At 48.9% G+C, this 14,669-nt stretch overlaps 1 protein-coding gene across 2 annotated transcripts in view; it reads left to right on the top strand.

Annotated features, from left to right (window-relative positions):
• Positions 1–576: 576 nt before the first annotated feature.
• The window catches only part of PPP2R5C (protein phosphatase 2 regulatory subunit B'gamma), a 176,206-nt gene continuing 162,113 nt past the window's right edge, over positions 577–14,669 (top strand). For both annotated transcript variants that reach the window (XM_030884970.2, XM_045287614.1), the window contains exon 1: positions 577–633. The gene's annotated coding sequence lies outside the window, so the exon portion shown is untranslated. The remainder of the gene's footprint in view (positions 634–14,669) is intronic.

Consider the following 14,669-nt stretch of genomic DNA (forward strand, 5'->3'; position numbering starts at 1 on the left):
CCAGCGCTGCCGGGGCGGGGGCTCCAGGGCCGGGGCTGTGGCCGCCCGGGGCCGATGCAGGACCCCGCGTCATCCCGGGGCCCTCAGCGGGAGCTCCGGGGCACAAGGTACTATTATTATCCCAGGTGGCGGCGGGGCGATGCTCTGGCTCACGCGCTGCGCTTGCATCTTCGGGGTGGTGGTGGTGGTGAAGTGTTCGCTTCAGGTGGCGTTTCAGGATCACCCTCAGAAGCCGCCCCCCCACCACTAGAATTTAGGGAGGAATGGGGTGGTATGTAAATCGATCAACATGCCCCCAAGAGCTTGGTTATGAGATCGGGGGTGCCAGGTTGAAGTTTTCAAGCCCACATGCAGCAAAAACCGGAGAGAAAGCGGAATTGGGAGGCCACTTGGCGTGGGATATGAAATCTCAAATATTTTACTTCTGAGGAGACACTGATGGGTGTTGATTAGCACTAACAAGCACGGGTTAAATCGTGTAAGTCCTGTGAGAACTGCGTTTCATGTATCCACTCTTTAGAACCTGGAGACTGAAACATTCCCCTTAATTGATTTTGCTTGGCTTCCCAGGAACCACCAAAAGCAGGGAAAAGTGGGAAAAGTCTGAAGGAAGGACAAGACTCAGATCAAGAGGTAATGGCTCTCAAATGAACATATATTAAACGGCAGCTTTTTTCCCTGAATGCTTTTTGACGTGTTAGATGCTGTGGAGTAGGTTGCAGCTCATAGTTCCCCTTTGCACAGCAGAAGAAAACACTGCCGGGCCCCGCACCAACCTTCCCTAAATCTGCCCTTGTGGTGTTTCAACCCATCGTGTGTGTGTGTGTGTGTGTGTGTGTGTGTGTGTGTGTGTGTGTGTGTGTGTGTGTAGTCAGTATTCTTTGCTTACACTGTAATTCAAATGCATTAGTTCTTCTTTGGTATTTCACATTCATTGTCCAGCATTCATTTGCATGAGGCCATTGAAAATACCATGGCTTGAGTCAGAGCTCTCAGATTGACATCTTACTTTTGAACACTATTTAAAGAGGCCTTCTTCCACGGATTTACCCAGTGCGGTATGTTCTTTGATTTCTGGTAGGTCCAAGTAAAATGAAATCCTTGACAACTTCAATTTGTGTTAGCATGATGTTGCTTATTGGTCCAGTTAGGAGGAGTTTTGTTTTCTTGACACTGAGGTATCATCCATCCTGTAGTCTTAGATCCTCATCAATAAGTGCACGTCTTTTTCGGTTTTGGCAGGCATGGTTGTGGTGGCATGGTTGTCATTAACCCAGAAGTGGTTAATGAGTCATCCTCCAATCCCGATGCTGCCATTAGCTTCAAACAGTGCAGCTTCTCTGATGATTTACTCCGCATACAGATTGAATAAGTGTGGTGAGCGCACACAACCTTGTCCCACATCTTTCCTGATTTTACCCTGTTCCAAGTGAACAACTGCTCTGTGATCTTCTACACACAGGTTGCACATGAATACTGTGGGAAAAACTCACTGCCATCAAGTCAGTGCTGACGCATAGCGACCCCCTGTGGGTTTCCGAGACTGTAGTGTCCGTAGAAGTAGAAAGCCCAGTCTTTCTCCCTCAGAGCTGCTGGTGGTTTCAAACTGCCATGGGGATTGCAGCCCAACACGTAACTGCTGTACCACCGGGGCTCCTGAATACCCGTTCTTGGTAATGTGATCCTTAGTTTGTATGATCCATACAGGTAAATGCCTTTGCACTGTCAATAAATTACAAGTAAATATCTTTCTGGTATTTTTTGCTTCCTGCCAAGATCCATCTGATGTCGGTGGTGAAATCTCTCGTGCCATGCCCTCTTCTGAACCTGGCTGAATTTCTGGCAAATCACTGCTGATGCACTCTTGCAATCATTTTTGAGTTATCTTCAGCAGAATTTTCCTTGCATGTGTTATTAATGCTATTGTTTGATAATGTTCAGCTTCCTGTTGGGTCTCCTTTCTTAGAAATGGGTACAAATACGGATTTCTGCCAATCGGTTGGCCTTCCAAATTTTTTGGCTTGGACCATAGGTTCCTAAACTTATTTGCCCTACCACCCCCTTTTCAGGGGAAAGAAAAAAAAATTACCCTGGCAATTAAAAACTCTTGTACTGTATCCCATAACCCAGAATAAAGTGTAGGTATCTGCTTCTGTAGATTGTTCCAGCACCCTGCAGGAGTGGTGTCGCCCACTGTGGGAAACACGGGCTTGCTTGGTATCCAGCTTGGTGAAACATCTTCCTGGTCTTCTTTCACATCCTGGGCTCGCCATGCCTTCAGTGTAGCCCACACGTGTTCCCTGGGCACCATGGGTTCTTGATCTTGTGCTGCCTCCTGAGATGGTTGTATGCCACCCAGTTCTTGGCAGAGTGCTGGTGGAGTTCGGCACTTTGCCAGTACAGCCCTCAGGTACTGTGAGCAGAGGCTGCAGGTTTTCTTTAGTTCGCTGAGCAGCGCTCTTTCCTGGTGGTTTTTCTCTAACTCCACGTCTTTGCACATTCCATTATAATGCTTTACTTTGCCTTTAAAAAAAAAAAAAAAGATGTGTGTGTGTGTGTTTGTTTTGTTTTTTAATAATTGTATTGGGGACTTTTACAGCTCTTAGAACATTCCATACATCAATTGTATCAAGCATGTTTGTACGTATGTTGGCATCATCTTTTCCAAAACATTTTCTGCTTCAGCCCTTGGTGCAGCTCCTCTTTTTCCCCTCCCCCCTACCCTTTCACCCTCTTGAATCCTTGATCAGTTATATATTGTTACTATTACTTCATGTCTTACTCTGTCCGCTGTCTTCCTTTACCCACATTTCTGTTACTCATCCCCTGGAGGGGGCTCCCCCTCCCCTCATGATATCACCACTCCCACTACTGCACCTGAGAGGTTTATCGGGATTGAATTCCAGCTCTTATCTTTACCAATGTGTGTTCTCCAGTCTAGCCAGATTTGTAAGGTAGAACTGAGCCATGGTAGTGGCGGGGAGGAAGCATTCAGGAATTAGAGGAATGATGTGTGTTTCGTCGGGGCTATACTGCACCTTGGTCGAATCATCCCTTCCTTATAACCCTTCTGTGGGGGGATATCCATTTGTCTACAGATGGGCTTTGGGTCTCCACTCCAAACCCCCTTGTTCGCATCGATATAGTTGTTTGTTTGGGATCTTTTGATACCTGATGCCATCGACACCTCATGATCACACAGGCTGGGAAATCTTCTGTTCAGGTCTCTTACTACCTCGTTTCATCCACTCGCTTTAGCAACTCTCTGTCGAAGAGCAAGTCCTAGGGTCCCACTTTGGCCTTTTCTTTCGTTCCTATCTTCTTAGTGACCGTTTGTTTTCTTCATGGGTGATGTTCTAGATGCCCTCCCACAGCTCATCTGGCCTTCTGTCACCAGTATCCACTGTGTCAGCCCTGTTCTTGAAACGGTGGTGTCTAAACCCAGGGGTCCTAGACGAGAGATCGCCCTGTGGCTCTTGTGGACTTGTTTTCGCTTTCTTGTCTTCAGCTTCAACTTGAACTTGCACTGCAGCAGTTGGTGGAATGTCCTGTAGTTGGCCCCTGGCTTTGTTCACTTTGATATTGAGCAACTTCATCGGGTCTTTCCAGAGATGGAGTCAATCAGATCACTGTGTATTCCATCCAGTGAGGCCCACACATGACGTTGATGTTGTTGAAAACATGGTGTTTTCAATGAATAAGTCATCGATCCTGCAAAATTCTGTCCTGTGGTCACCAGTTTTGGTTCTGTCGGCACGGTCGTTGTCTTCTTGGCTTGCAGCTGTTGGATTCCTCTCACCAATAATCCTCCATGTATCGTGACTGCATGTTTTGACCTTGGGCTGGAAAAGTGGGGGTAACGAAAGCTCAGTCTTCTCTCTCCAGGTTTCCCTATAGGGGGCTGTGTGAGTGGGGGGCGGTGGGAAGGGGGCTGTGTGAGTGGCGGGCGGTGGGAAGGGTATCTCAATTTTAATTATTTAAGGGTGATTCTGCTTTGGAGAAATCGGAATGTCCTTTTGAAAGTGAGGCTGATCTGCCAAGCTGGTATTTTTCAGTGACTCCCTCACACTGAGCAGCCCGTCTGTCTGTCTTTGCTGGCCCCGTGGACTTGCTCCGGCTGGTGTCCTGCTGAGCTGCGGGTTCCTCCTTTCTCCTCCAAGTCCCAGTGCCAGGGCTCATTCACCTTCTTCCCTCACTTTTGTTCTCACTCTGTCCTGGGCTGTGTGTTCCCCACGCAGTGGGTGTGAGCATGCTTTTGGTCTGCCTAGTGTTAGTATCTTGAGAAGCCTGGGGGTGTAACACCGTGAACTAAAAGGTCAGCAGTTCGAAACCACCAGCCCTCTCCAAGGGAGAAAGATGGGCCTTTCTACTCCCGTAAACAGTTACAGTCTCAGAAACTCACAGAGGCAGTTCAACCCTGTCCTATAGGGCACTGTGAGTCGGCATGGCTTGTGTGGCAGTGAGCTCGGTGTTTGAGTGTCAGTGTCTCGCAGCAGGCTTCTGCCCTGTTTCACAGTCTCTGCATCGCCAGCACTTCCCTGTTCTGCATCTGAGACCAGCAGCTCCCGGGTGGACTGGGGCTGCTCTTTTGACTGAGTGGAGCTCAGGGTGGGTCCACAACCACACTTCCCTCTGCCATTTCGTCCTTGAGACAGTTGTCATTGGGTTCGAGCACCGAGGACTAAGGGTGCAGGTAGCTGGATGGAGCCAGGCAGAGCTCAGCAACCCTGGTGAGTCCCTGAGCAGCCCAGAAGCTACTTCGTTCAAGGGCCGTGGTTCTCCAGAGCCGGGACCAAGGTCTCTGCTACCATCATCACTGGTTAATTTTCACCTGTAGAGCCTTTCCTGAAAGCCAGGGGAGGAGGCTGCCTTGCGTTCTGAAATACACTTGGCTGGCCACCTTTAGCGGCCAACTCTAGGCCTCTGGCTACTTTTGCCCTGGCATTTGATGCTGTCCACATTTCCCAAAGTAGAAATCCAGAGACTTCTTCAGGAAGGCGGGGGCTGTTCACCCCAATCCCTCCCGCCCCCTTCCTTAGGAAGCGCCGTCACATTATACCGCCTCAGCCACTGTGCCTCTGATTTGCATGTCCACCTCCCTGTCACCCTTCTCCCCAAATGGCTTTGGATGAAATGTAGTGGCTCAGCAGGGGCAGAGGGGCTGTGCAGGGGCGGAGGGGCTGTGCTCTTTGTATGGCCTTTCATTACAGCCCTATGACTTCCCGCTGTCCCCTGAACCTTCCTGCTGACACCGCCATCTCCCCCCACCCTGGCCCCTGTGGGTGTTTCATCTAGCCTCGGCTCTGAAGAGGGCTAATGTGAGATGGGAAGAACCTAAAACAAGCTGCTAGCAGCTCCAGACCCCTCATGTGTGCCATCCAGGTGTGTGCCGCCGCGACCGCGTAGGACAGCGTGTGGAAGCAGTTGTGTGGCCTGCGGCGTCCGAGTGTGATGCCCTCGGTCTTTTCATCCTGCTTCTCGTGCTGTCTAGGAGCTGGCACCGCAGAGTTTGACATTGCCACCGAAAATTGCTAGCATGTTGGGCTCTTCATTGCCTCCTCCCACGTGTCCCAGAAGCGGCGTGGCCAAGGGAACCTGGCACTGGGACGCTCTCCGTGTGAATTGTGTTCCGGGAAGACAGATTTAGGCACCTCAGTTCCTCTGACGTCCGGCTCCGCCCCTTCCTTCTTTACTCTGCCCCACCACCCCCGCAGCCGTGGTCATCTTCAACCTGCTTCTTCACTTGTAGTTCCACTTACTTAGCACATAGGATTGACCCACACACACAGGTGAATTAAACCACGATGGCACTGCCCCTCTCCATCTGATGACTATGCCAGCCAGACCCGTTCATTGGCTGGACACACCCGTGCCGCTTCTAGACCCCTCCAGGGTTGAGTGACCCTCCCCGGCCACAGTGGCTCAGCTTCTCCGGTGAGCTGCCCTCTGATGGCGCTTCACACCTTTGAGGGTGGTGGCGAACCCAGGTGTGCCCAGGGCATCATAGCTAGAAGGTTTGGGAAGTAAACCTGATAGGAAAAAAAAAAAAAGGTGGTTTAACAGGCGCCTTCAAGTGTGTGGAAAGTTCTCATGGTCAAACCTGGTGGCTGTTAGCACACCTAGCCAAGCAAGGGAGCCCTCGGCTTCCGTGGCAGAGCTCTTGGGTTAGAGACACGGGAACATTTGGTGACCTGAGGGGTTCGTTTTTGTTTGCTACTGAAGCGACGGCCCTGGAGTTAAGGATCATGAAAAACTAAACTCATTGCCCTCAGCCGATTCCTCCTCACAGCGTCCCTATAGAACTGCCCCTTTGGCTTTCTGAGGCTCCTCCGGAGAGTCACGTTAAAAACAAAACTACCTTCATTGCAACTCCCAGAGACCGCATAACAGCAGGCCTGCTCTGCTCCGTGGCATTTTCCAGGGCTGTGGATCCTTATGGAAGCTGATTGTCACCGGCGGAGTGGCTGGTGGCTTCATGCACCATGTCCCCAGGGTGCCTGTAGAGTGGGACGGTAGAAGGAATTTCAGCCTGGTGGTTAGAAAACACAAAATGCTGGTTCCTGCTTTTGCCATAAATGATGTCACTACAGGCAAGCCACATCCCTTTGGCGGTCCTGAGTCTCAAATGCTCTCCAAAGCAGGAGGATGAGTTTACAACTTGGTTTAACGGTACCCGCATCCCACTGGAGAGTGAATGGTTCCTCACAAGATGCTGGGCAGGCTGGACCTCTTGGTGTAGCAAGGTCACTGTCTTCCTATTCCAGAACTTTCTGTTTCTTGAATGATCTGTATTGGCCCATGTTCCTCTTTCAAACAATATATCAATTTGACACGTTCCTCACCCAGGTGTGCCCTGGGAATAAAAGTGTCTGCTGGTACTTAGGGCTGATGGACAGCACACCTTGTAAGGAGCCAGCCTGACGTGAACCCCCAGCTAACTGGAAGTTGAGGACAGAGGGAGCTAGCTTTTGAGCAGCTATTCTCAGGGCAGCATTCAGATTTTCAGAAACACAAGCCAGGCACATTTTGTGACTATTTAGAATATTCATGAATGGCTCCAAGATGTGTGAAGTCCGTTCTGTAGGATGAGACCACAGCATGGTGACTGTGTGTGTGTGTGTGTGTGTGTGTGTGTGTGTGTATCGCTGCCAAAGTTAGGTCCAAGGAAGTTTTACCACATTGGGTAAAGTGCTTTGTCTTCAACACATTAAAGGTCACTGGTGGCATGTTTGTGTGTTTTGCATGTGCTTCCACCTGGCATTGTTTGAGACTCTTCTACTGCAAACCTTCCTCTAATAGTTGTTGCTGAAAAGGAGGCGGAGCAGCCAGTCAGCTCTCCAACTTGTTCGTTTATTTTGACACCTTTTACCTTTAATGACACCTTTCCCTTTCTCATCTGATCCCACACATTCCACCTCCATCCCTCCATCCCCCCAACACCCTCAGGAATTCCCAAGAGGTGCCCTTGGTCCCCAGCCAAATGAGTGCTGGGTGGTGGAGCCACTATTTAGAAGTTAAATATGACCGTTCTAAAAATATTTACTTATCAAATAATAACAGCACAGCCATTACATATTAGCAGAAATAACTTTTTTTTTTTTTAATGAAAAATAGGTCCCTCCCTCCCCGCCCCCCAATGTGGAACTTCTGGTTTCTTGTCTCTCTAGCACAGTTTAACCTGAGTATGTTGGAGGCCCCCTGTGGCATAGTGGTGATGCTTGGGAGTGTGATCTGCAAGGTCAGCAGTTTGAAACCACCAGCCACTCCTCAGGAGAAAGGACGGGCTTTCTACTCCCTTAAATTCTACCCTGCCCTGTGGGGTCGCTCCGAGTCAGCATTGACGTGACAGCAGTAGGTGAACTTGGAGGCCGACAGGGAATGTCCCTTTCCTGGCGCCTGCCTCTCCCTGGGGAGAGTGTGATGATCAGGAGCTGCTGTCTAAGCAGGCAGGCCTGGTGGCACCACAGTTAACTGCTTGGCTGCAAACCCAAAGGGCTGAAGGTTTGAACCCACCCAGTGGGACCTCGGGAGAAAAGCCTGGCGCTCTGCTCCTGTAAAGATGACAACCTTGGACACATGAGCGGTTCTACGGTTCTACACCGTCACAGAGAACCACTGTGAGCTGAACCGACTCGACAGCACACAGCCTCGGAGGCCGAGTTCCTGCCCATCTGGGGCCTTCCAGGCTGCAGTTTCCACCCTTCTCAACGGCATGACCTATCACCCGCAACTGGACTGTAGTGACACCTCAGAGGACCCACAGAAGCAGTACTTGAGCCATATTTTTGAAACGAGGAATGTAGGGAAATGGGATTTTCAGTTTGGAATCGCCATGCCTTTGTGCCCTGGTGCCAGCCTCTGCCCATCATCAGCCTAGAACAGCCTGGCTACCTGGACTGAGGCAGCTTGGCACGGAGGAGGATTGTTGGAGGGCAGCCACGAACTGTTCCTGGGCCCGGGGAAGTGGCTGGTTCTCCATCTCTGCCCCCCCCCCCCCCCCCCCCCCCCCAACTGCCTTACAAGCTGGGCAGTTGGTATACCCTGAATGAGACCAAGATTTCTCAGCCACAGCCCTGATGGGACTTGGGCCCACTTCTCTGTGGTAGCTGCCTGTCCTGTGCATAGATGTTCAGCAGTTCCCTTGGCCACAACCCTCCAACTGTGACAACCGAAATCACCCCGGGCCTTGCAGTGTAGCCCCCAGTTGAGAACCACTGCTCTGAAAAGACCCCTCCCCAGAGTGCAGCTGGTTTGCAAGACACATCGGCAGCATACTTTGAGTGTATTCTTCTGCCTGGTCGACCAGCAGTCTGCACACTTTTTGATAACCAGTATCTCTTATATTAGAAACTAAAACTGCAGCTTTAAAAATAAGCGTTATTTCATTAACAGTAGCAATAACACACCTGTTACATAAATTGCATGTTTCTGTGAAAACTGTTTCTACAGCTCTTGTTAATGCCCAACTTCTGTGGCAGACAGCCGACTGCCTCGGTCTGTTTGGGGGTCTCGGGTCATGTGGCCTGTGGAAAGCTTTGAGCCACGATCCTTTGAAAGGAAAAGCATCTTCGTGCCCTGTAAACCGTTTGGGCCTTGTGAGTGCTTTGGGAATGACCCTGGACCACACTTTGAGAACTGCCACACTGTGCTCGGCCTGCTGAATCCGCTCCTCTTTGTCAGCCCTGGCTCAGGCTCCTTTTTCAGAAACTGAAGGGCAGTGCTCTCTCTCATCGCCTTGGGCCACAGTTGCCCGGCATTTGAATGCAAACAGCAATCTTTGCCATGCCAGGTCCTTACCATTTATACCGCCTTGGGCTACTTTTGTTTGCCCTAACTAGATTGTTGAGTCTTAAGACAGCGATAAGTAGGGCCTGGAGTTAGGGCCTGGAGTCAGGATGTCTTTGGTTGGTGGATTTTAAAAGTCTCTGGGAAGAAGAGCTTCAAATCAGTACAGTGACTGATAGAGCTGATGCCATAAATAAGACAAATAATTTGCTGTTGTTAAGAGGCCTACTTCCACTGGAGGTCCCCTTGCAGAGGGGTCTCGGAGAGGAGACCAGCCAGTCAGGGAGCGATGTAGCAACGATGAAAAATACAACTTTCCTCTAGTTCCTAAATGCTTCCTCCCCACCCCCACTATCATGATCCGAATTCTACCTTGCAAGTCTGGCTAGACCAGAGGATGTACACTGGTACAGATAGGAACTAGAAACACAGGGAATCCAGGGCGGATGAGCCCTTCAGGACCAGTGGTGTGAGTGGCAATACTGGGAGGGTAGAGGGAGAGTGGGTTGGAAAGAGGGACTCTATTATAAGGAACTATATGTGACCCCCTCCCTGGGGGACGGACAACAGAAAAGTGGATGAAGGGAGACGTCGGACAGGGCAAGATATGACAAAATAATAATTTATAAATTATCAAGGGCTCATGAGGGAGGGGGGAGTAGGGAGGGAGGGGAAAAATGAGGACCTAATGCCGGGGGCTTAAGTGGAGAGCAAATGTTTTGAGAATGATGAGGGCAATGAATGTACAAATGTGCTTTACATAATTGATGTATGTATGGATTGTGATAAGAGTTGTATGAGCCCCTAATAAAACGATTAAAAATAATAATAATAATAGGCCTACTTCAATCACTTTTTTGATCTACAAGGGGAATTCTGGTAGCCTCTGGGTGGCCCAGGTGGCTCAGCACTCAGCTACTGGCTGAAACATCAGTGGTCCACACCCACCCAGAGGGGCTCGGAAGAAAGGCCTGGTGATCTTCAGCTGAAAGGTCATACTTCCACCCTACGTGACCCAGGGGCTCAGCATGAATTGGACTCGATCCCACAGCCACTGGGTCTGCTTCTAATGGGGAATTTTTAGCCCACAATTTGTTTTAAATAAATAGGATTTATTAAAGTGGAAGGTTAGGGTACTGAATTCATTTCCTAATATTTTATGAAAGTTTTGAAAGAGTGTTTTGCTTTTATTTTGAATCTGGCCTTACATAGTGGTACTACAGGCCAGTGGTTAAAAAGTACAATTTCCTAAGACCTCGTTTTATTTAATGTATTTAAAATGAGGATCTCCATTTAATTACAAAGTTTTCCTTATCAGCTTTGCTGCTTTAGTTTTCTTTTTTCATTTAAATTTATCTGGGGACTAATTATCAATTAAACCTAACCTATCACTATATTATATAGACAGACAAATATATATGTGATCTGAGCATATTTCCTACTATGGTGCCAGCCCTCTTTGAGCACTGACGGAGATCTTAAAAGGGATGGCAGTGCCCGTGGCTGTTAGTGTGCTTTGGAAAGAGCCACAGGTGCTGCTTCTGAACATCGCCCGGTCTCCGTTCAGCCCTACCTTGGCACACTGGGTGGATGGGGAAAGGGAGGACACGGTTCCTGCGAAGAGCCAGCTGAAACTTGGGATAAGGAAATCAGATGTCCCCCTGGTGGTGCAGTGGATTGAGAGTTGGACTATTAACCACAAGGTCAGCCGTTCACAACCACCAGCCACTCCACAGGAAAAGAGATGAGGCATTTAGCTTGCATTCAGATTTACAGCCTCAGAAACCCACAGGGGAAATTGTACTTTGTCCTTGTGAGTCATTGTGAGTTGGAATCAACTTGATAGCAGGTTTTGTTTGTTTGTTTGCTTAAGAGAGCAAACACAGAATAAGCTCAGCCATCGACCCTATAGGACAGAGTAAAACTGCTTCTGTAACTCTTTATGGAAATAAAGAGCCCTGTCTTTCTTCCTCAGAGCAGTTGGTGGTTTCCAACTGCAGTTAGCCAGCCCAACCCGTAACCACTACTCCACCAGGGCTCCTAAACAGAGAACATAACCGTTAAATTATGTCGGTCCAGAAAGTGCCATGGGCTTAAAGGGTAAAGGATGGCCGGTAGGTTGGGTCTGTGGCCACAGCACTCCCCTTCAATTACCTGTCGGTGACACGAGGTATTGCCCCCACCCCCTGGGACCCCTCTGGGACATGATGCATTGCTCCAGAAGCTGGCCATCGAGCCAGTCTACGGTGTCATCTAGTGATCTTCAGTTGAGGGAAGAAGCAACCCCAAAGCAAACCCACTGCCATGCATGCCCTGCATAGGGTTTCCAAGACAGATTCTTCTTTCTCCCTGGCAGTGGCTGGTGGATTCGAACTGCTGACCTTGTGGTTAGCAGTCCAATGCTTACCTGACAGTGCAGGGTTTATATATTAAAGCATGCCCTCGTCACTGCTGTAGTGAATGCTAACCTGTCACCTTGCCATGGAATGAATGGTGGGAGGTGTCACTCTGCTACCAATATGAGTCGTGATGAGTGTCCTGCATCACTGGTGAAATTCTACAGGAGATCTCAGTGACTGAATTTTAGGAGAATTTTAGGAAGATCACACATGTTTTACTGGGTTGTGCCGCCAGCACGACTCCCTCCCACCTTCACTTTCTATGTGTGGGCGTTATTCCCGTCACCGTGCTGTACATGAAGATGCATGATAGTCTCCCATGTATCTTAGATACTAGGTGCCGCGCCGCCCTCCCCCCTCCCAACGAGGACCAGGGTACAATGGTGTCTGGTCTAGACATTAAATTTAACCTTTTTGCCTGCTCCACATTGGTATGTTGAAGCAAGCAAAGACTTCCTGGTGCCTGCTTCTTGGACAGTCTGGAGAACAACCACTGCCTTGAAGGGGTGCCTCCCAAATCCAGACAAGGCCTCCATCATGGATTCCGAGGTGCACCTGGGGGAGGGAGACAACAAGCCTGGAAATCAAACTCCAGGCAGGAAATTACTTCCAGAGTTGGAAGCCATTGATTTTTTTTTTTTCATCCCACAAGGTGATTTGGGTTATCTCACCTCCGATGGGATTGGTTTTTAGACGCTTGCCAGCCTGCTCGTGGGGCTGCTATCTGCCATCCTGTTGTCTTCAGACTCAGAGCAACCTCACATAAAACAGAGCTCAACTCTGCCTGGGCCTGAGCCCATTGTTGAGGCCACCGCAATGGTGCACCTCATTTTCACAGACCCCAGTACTCTCCCAGCCATGCTCCCCTTCTCTGTTCTCCTCCCCACTTCCAAGGAGCAGTCCGGCTGCGTTCCTCTTCAGAGCGATGGGGTCCTTCTCCTGGGGGCCCTCGTATCATCGGTATCCTGTGCCAGTCCAGTCCCTTCTTCTGTGTCCCTTGTCCAGCCGTCACATATGAGGCTACTGGAGTGAGACCATGGCTTTGGTCAGGTGCAGCTCAGCCCTCAAAGTGACATCCTTGCTCTAACCCCATAAACTCTCAGCTGTCTGAGATGTTAACCATTAGCCAATGTGGTGCTTCAAGTTCATAGAAACTAAGCACCGTTTGAAATTCAGTTCCCCATTCATACTAGCCTTATTTATTTATTTATGTGGGATATCAGATTTATTTTCAATATGCAAAAACTATGTTGCACGTGTTTTTTTCATCATTTTATTGGGAGCTCTTACAGATATAACATCCCTTAATTCAATCACATCAAGAATTAATGTACAGTTGGTATCACAATCACTTTCAAACCATTTTCTTTCTTCTTGAACTCCTTGATATCAGCTCCTGCTTATCCCCACCCTGCCCACTAGGAGTTCTTACTTATTTATTTTTACCCTGTAATAGTTTTGTTTTTTTTTTGCCACATCTCACACAATCCAATATATCCATTCACATACAATTCTGTTGTTTGATCCCATCGAGTGGGGTTATATCGTCATCAGTACTATCCTCTCCCTATTTGTTGTACACATTTGATGGGGAATCTTCAAAGACCCCCCAAAATTAGCCACAACAAGAAAGAAAAGTGATTGGGAAGCCTAAACTTGTATCTCACCTGGAATGCAATCAGAGCAATATAATGACATTTTATGGGAGACGCTAGTTCCATAAAACCATTGTGGTGACCTTGACAAAGCGGTCCTCCCCCGGCTGAGGCCAGCAAGAGGGTAGGAGGTGGAGGGACCTAAGTGGATGCACCCTTTTGTCACAACAGTCGAGGAAGACCAGTATGGAGCTTCACTTAGCACAGCCTCGGCTCCCCCAGCAGCCCTGAGATAACACCTCAGAGGATGACCCCCCACCCCACCCAGCAGACCCCACAACAGCCCCACACTCTGCACAGTCTTTAACTTCCTTTAACTTTACTGGCTGCGCTCTCTTTAATAAAAAGATCAACTTTAAGACTACGTCTAAAAGAAGAAGAAATGTAAATTGGCAGCCAAGAAGGAAGCAGATGAAATTAGGGGAGAGTGGATGGCAAGAAAAGGAAGCAAGGTGACAGGATGGGAAAGAGGCCCTCTTAGCTCCGTGGACAGCCTTCCTTCTGGAGCCCTTTACACGTGACACACAGGCTGTGAAAGCTCTGTTTCCGGCGGAGCGTGCCCTGGGCCAGAGGCCTGGAGAAACGGCTGCATATAGGCTTGCTCCCGCTCTAGGCTACAGTCTCAGGAACCCACGGGTGGTTCTGCCCCGCCCTGTAAGGTCACTGTGAATCGGAATCCACTCAATGGCAGTGAGTCTGGCCTTTTATATATGTGTGTGTATGATGCTGTAAAAATCTCGGATATACAGTATGTGATTAGGGCTCCCAGGAAGATCAAATGGTACAGAAAACAATATCTGAACGGATAATGGCTCAGAATTTTCTAAAAGTAAATGAAAGGCCATCAAGTCACAGACTCAAGCAATTCTGCAAACCCATATAAAGACCATCATAAACAAAAGCAAACTTGTTTAGGACATTGTGATAAAACCGCTAAGGAATCAAGGGTAATGTAACAGAGGAATTGCTGAAACCCTGGTGGGGACTGAGCATGATAGTGGGGCAGGAGGAAAGTCAAGGGAACTAGAGGAAAGAGCTGGGAGGCAAAGGGCATTTATAGAGGTCTAGATAAAGACATGACATATGCAAATATATTTTTATATGAGGATGGGGAAATAGATCTAGGTGCTATATTTATAGGTTTAGTATTAAGGTAGCAGAAGGACATTGGGCCTCCACTCAGGTACTCCCTCAATGCAAGAATGCTTTGTTCTATTAAATTGGCATTCTATGATGCTCACCTTCCCTACACAACCGCTGAAGATAAAGCAGGTGAGTAAGCAATAGTGGTGAAGAAAGCTGATGGTTCCCGGCTATCAAAGGATATAGC

The sequence above is a fragment of the Echinops telfairi genome, unplaced genomic scaffold, assembly GCF_000313985.2.
Source record: "Echinops telfairi isolate 266 unplaced genomic scaffold, ASM31398v2 ScPeMD7_18;HRSCAF=68, whole genome shotgun sequence".
NCBI lineage: Eukaryota > Metazoa > Chordata > Mammalia > Afrosoricida > Tenrecidae > Echinops > Echinops telfairi.